General features: G+C 31.8%; 1 protein-coding gene across 1 annotated transcript in view; it reads right to left on the reverse strand.

Annotated features, from left to right (window-relative positions):
• The window catches only part of LOC124543504, a 209503-nt gene extending 204018 nt beyond the window's left edge, over window positions 1-5485 (reverse strand). Inside the window, exon 1 of the mRNA XM_047121727.1 lies at window positions 5274-5485. The gene's annotated coding sequence lies outside the window, so the exon portion shown is untranslated. The remainder of the gene's footprint in view (window positions 1-5273) is intronic.
• Window positions 5486-6047: the final 562 nt, after the last annotated feature.

Below are 6047 nucleotides of genomic sequence, written 5' to 3' on the forward strand. Positions count from 1 at the left end.
ACATCTTCCCTTATGATTCGCCCCTATTCGATTGCCTAGACGAATGCTGCCCAAAATTTTCATGCTAATATTTTTTGCAGAACGTGAACAACAAGTTTAAATTTTGTCCAATTTATTAGTGAAAGTTGAGATTGCCTAATGCTTAGAACGCGTGCATCTTAACCGATAATTTCGGGTTCAAACCCAGGCAAGCACCACTATATATATGTGTGCTTAATTTGTGTTTATAATTCATGTCGAGCTCAGCGGTGAAGGACAACAGCGTGAGGAAACATGCATGTGTCTAATTTTATCGAAATTTTGCCACAGGTGTATTCCACCAAACCGCATTGGAACACCGTGGAATATATTCCAACCCATGTTAAATAGGAGAGGAGGCCTTACCCCAGCAGTGGGAATTTTACGGGATGTTACTTTACTTTATTATTAAGAAACGGAAGTTTGTTAATTGCTGCAAAACTTCTAAGACATTATGTAATATTCGTTCAATAATGTAAAACCTATACCTCTGTAAAAAGAAGACCTTACAAAGCATACTTGAAGAACGTACTTACTTGTCAAACTTCGATACTTTTGAACTTACAGGTGACAAGTCTTTGAAATGCTTTGATCATAACCCACTTACTTTTACATTTTATCGCCTCGGAAATATATTTTCATGACATTCTTTTTATAAATTTAATCGTTATATAAAAAATTACATCTGTTAATTACATAATGTTATTAGATTATATATTACATTATATATATTACATTAGGTAAGTTAAAATTACCTAAAAACCCTAAACCTAAAATACAAATACATATAAACATTTTTAATAAATGTTTGTGAAATATTTATAAAATATTTACGTGATCCCTTTACTAGTCAAATAATTCTGGTGACTCCCCAAGGTCATCATCAACCATGCATTTATATTATTCCTGTTGAGACATTGAAAATGTGTCGCAGCTTTTCTACCGTCTGATTTAAATGACGTGCTTCACGAAATCAAATTGCAATCACGATTAAAAGTAAAACTTTTCAAACTTAACTTTCTTCTTTCGTTCTAAAAGAATTAAGATAAAGATAAATTACTTCCCACAAAAACTGTATTCTTTGTCGCAGTATAAAACCAAAAAACACATGCCTTTGCCATTAACCCGCGACTCCGAAGTAACCCTATGTTTGAAAAACACTGACCTTAGCCCGTAGCCACAAAGCCCGTATATGCCTTTGACACAAACAGCAGCTTCCTCTGTACTCATTACTTGTAATGACTAGAATCCGGATTTATAACGACCTTGCATAGTTATTCTATTATTAAAAGAGTAAATTTTTAAATTTAGTAAATTAAAAAAAATACAAAATAATAAGTTTTGCTGATTCGGCAAAATTATATGCAAAACCTATAATATCCACAGCAGCTTCAAACAAAATAGTTAGGTGTACGGTACGAAGAATTCGAAGCGCAGTTACTCGGACGAAAAGCTTAATTGGCACAGTTCAGGTTGAACGCTATTATTGGGGGGGCGAAGGGGGAATGGGGACAAACATTTACACGAAACATGAGTTCATAGACAGCTTTGTCCCAATTTATCATATTATTAATATTGAGGTCTCATTAAAAAGCCCTTTTAACTTAAACCAAATTAATAATTATAGTTAAAATCTACAAAATTACCCATCCATCAATTACTCTACCGCAAACTAGTAATCATTATATTTCGCTTAAAAGGCTGATTAACCCAGTAACATACATGCGGAATTCAATATACTACTCTTTATTTTATTCAATGTGTTATATTTTATTATTTTTATTTAACAAAACAAAATGATATGCAAATATGATTGGTTCACAGTCTAGTACGCTACGTCACCTTTGTCAAGAGCCAGCGCGCGTGAAGCGCTAATGTATCGTATACATTTACACATGGTTGTACACGGGTACTCAATTTGTACAGTCGCTAACAGTGACAAATTGTGAAAGCCTTGTTTATGTGAAAAATAAAATTAAGTTTTTTTTATACGAGAACGCTCGACGCTCTCTACCCAGTGACAGGTTTATTTTTTGTCTAAAATATTTATCACCTTCATTTTCTCATAAATTAATATGCTACGAGTACTATCATAACCAGTTATTTCTTCAAAATTTAAAATATATTTAATAATATGAATATTAAAAAAAAAAAAAAACAAAAGACTTGCTTGCACTCGTCAATCATTTTTTTTAATAAATATATGTTGGACAAAATCACCTAAATTACTCTGATCCCAATGTAAGTAGCTAAATCACTTGTGTTATGGAAAATCAGAAGCAACTAAGGTACCACAAACACAAAACAACGTAGGAAACTATTGTTTTTTTTACATCCGGGAATTGAACCCTTATCCTTGAAAATCGGTATACACACTACTCGACCACGGAGGTCGTCAAATCTAAAACCGATTTATGTGGGATAATTAATAAGTTATCTGTGTACATTGCGTTCTATAGACATGCCATACAAACTATTGTTGCTCCATTTATATTGTTCTGTCGGCATTCGACGGGGCCAGAGAGACATTGATATAAATCTTGTTATATGTTAACATAATTAGCTTTATTTCATAATTTAGATTGAGCCGTGATATCACGTGTAACAAATACACGGATCTTTGTCAATGTCATTGAACATTCAATGTCACAGACAAATTTCAGTTGAAATATAATTTCACAGAATATAATTCATTTACTAGATATTACTTTTACGGAACAAATAAAACCTCCTTTTATCGCTGGAAACAAATGATTGTGACCAGAAGTTTTCATTAAATATGAAACTGTAAACAAAGTTGCAAGGGAAATCTCGCTGAGTCTTTCGCCAGGTCTTTTCAGGTTTGAATTATTTTCTTTCCTGTACTAGTATTCTTTTAACTTACCATATTCAACTGCCATATTAATTTAAATGTAATATTGGACAGACAGAAATAAAAGCAAGATAAAAAAATGACACTTTATTTAAAATATGTTTTCTCAATTTTTAATGGAACTAATCTATACTATATCGTTACTTAAAAATGAGAGATAGATTATATGATATATGTAATTGACCAATTACCAGTCAGAAACAATACGTTGATGTCGAGCCACGATTGGCCTAATTACTATATAATTGAAAAGGTTGGAAATGGATGTTGGCCCAAACAAGGGTAAATAAAACGCTAACATATGTAAAAGTAGGTTATTCTTAGTAGCAATAGTTTAATTATTTACAATAATAGTTCATTTGAACCTTTATCTATTCAGCATATTGCTTGTAAAAGTTAAATAGAGCAAGAATATAAATATAAAAAAACCTTAATTATAGAAAAGTTTAAATATTCTTCATGGTAAATATTCTAATTTGACGTTTGTTAAACCCTTTCTTGTAGAAGATTACAATGTAAGGTATACGATTATATTTCCTTACCTACATAATTTAAAGAAAGTACCCAGGTTGCTAAATAAAAGACGCAGTTAATTAAAAAAACATCTGCTTCGAACTCAATATCAAAATAATCGATGTTTTTGTTTTATGATATAGGTTAGCGGACGAGCATATGGGCCACCTGATGGTAAATGGTCACCATCACCTACACACAATGACGCTGTAAGAAATATTGACTATTCCTTACATCGTCAATGTGCTACCAATCTTGGGAACTAAGATGTTATGTCCCTTGTGCCTGTAGCTACACTGGCTCACTCACCCTTCAAACCGAAACACACAAATGAAACACAACAATACTGAGTACTGTTATTTGGCGGTAGAATAACTGATGAGTGGGTGGTACCTACCCAGACGGGCTTGCACAAAGCCATACCACCAAGTAAATTTATTTAGGTAATTATTCAAGTAAAGAAATATTTTTATACCTATTAGTGTAATATATTTTTTATTAGATTAGCAAGGTACATCTATCATTAGTCATTACATAGTATAAAACAAAGTCGCTTATGGCTGTTTGCCCTATGTATACTTCGATCTTTCAAATTACGATAGAGTGATTCGAGAGGAAGTTTTTTGTATATAATACATGGACAATATAGTTAAGAAACAAGAAAAAAATCAGTAGCATATTTAGTATCAGCATTGCACCCGTTCGAAGCCGGGGCGGGTCGCTAGTTTACTTATATTTATATAGTTTACTTTCATACAAATATATTAATTTAATGACATTTATTTTCAGGTTTCTATATTTTAATTTAAAAGGTATTCGTAATAATATTATAGGTTCTTCACCCAAATAAAGTTCGCCAAACATTCTTTGAAAGAACTGCTATAAGCGATAAGACCGTCCGGTCCTTCACATTTTTATCCATTATTTTTTTGTAGAATTTGGTGGTGATGTGGTCTATTTATTCCTCGGTATACATTGAATTACATAACATTAGAAATAATTAAATTACTTTAAACAAAAAAATTGTCAATAACGATTGAAACAAAATTAACAAAATAAAAAATGGCAATCTATTGAAATTCAAAACAATTTTCTTGTTATTATCAGCATATAAATGGTTGCTTAAATATTCGATCGACGTAGATTAGTTACTCCCAAACCTAATTTCTACCGACTAGCCATCGCTTATCGCATTACAGACGAAAACTTCAGGAAATCAAATAAAAGCCCAAATGTTCCTAAAATTCAATTTCAGCGACATGGGGTGAGTGCAAGGCGGAAAGGTTGTGCAACCCTTGGAATGAGTGTAAAAGCCCTTATTTATGTATCCTCATACCGAACATAAGTTTCCATATTTTTATAAAATAACAGTAACTTTTTAACATTTCGATTAATAACAAACTATGTATATCGACATATAAGTAACAATCGACGATAGCGAAAAATCTGCTGAAAACGTCGAAAATTGTAAGAAAGACATTAATCACTGGCATATTCATTTATTTTTCCACGTATAGTCAATCAATTGAAGATAATTGTAATAATAAATGAATACATACAAAACAAAAAAGGGGACTCTTCTATTTAAACCTCGGTCGCCTCGTTATATATGTATATGCTTCATTAAAATTAACCAAATTAGTAAATCTATATGAATATAAATATACTTTTAAATAAAAATAACAAATATATACGAATGTTCAAAACATAACCTCGTTTCACCGGTCCCTGTTCTACCGTCTAATTATAGCTTAAAAAGTCAGACGTAGACTAAGTACAAAAGGAACTCGAAATATGTTCATAAATTTACAATACCATATTGCTGCCAAAATATAAAATTAGAGAACATCGCAATGCAGTAAATACTTACGTAAGTTGGTAAATGCGGTCAAAAACACTCCACTTCCTAAATAAATCCAATTATAAAACAACAACGTCACTATAACATAAAACAAAACACTAAATAACTAAATAAAACAAGACAAAATGAACACTTGAAAACAAAACGGAAAATTCGTAATGTTATTGCACTTTGGAAAAGATCGCGTAGAAATTTCCAGACGGAGAACGTACTCCTGCCGCGAGAGTTGACGACAAACTAAGATTATTCCGTAATACGAGGGGTGATTGGGGTGAAATAGGGTGAGCGGGGGCGAAACAGACGGCCGGCTGAATGGAACGGACCCGTCGCCATTTTCATTCCGCTATATAGGTTGTATAGTAATAAACGACTCACTTTATTAAGTTTAAACTTAGTGTATACTAGTTAGAAAGGGGTTTCTTAAGCTATTTTATGATATACCCAAGTTTCGAGGTCACAGATACTTTTGAACTAAATTAAATTGAGATTATAAGAGAGTAATTTACTCTATAAAGGTTTGTAACGCATGTATTTTGGGAACACAATATTACAAAAGACACGACGCAAATCAAATATTTTGAATCGAATAGGTATATGTGCGCATGAAAATGCGTGGTCAATAAAATATGTTTTATTAACTAGTAATAATTTATCCTTACTCAAGGAATATACTGCAATATTTAAACGTTTTTTAGTGCCTTTATAAAATAGGGGTAATGTGAATATTCTGAGAATAGTTTCTTTAAATTTATATGGCAAGTACAATTAGAATATGTTCATTGT

This window comes from Vanessa cardui, chromosome 3 (genome assembly GCF_905220365.1).
Source record: "Vanessa cardui chromosome 3, ilVanCard2.1, whole genome shotgun sequence".
Classification (NCBI taxonomy): Eukaryota; Metazoa; Arthropoda; class Insecta; order Lepidoptera; family Nymphalidae; genus Vanessa; species Vanessa cardui.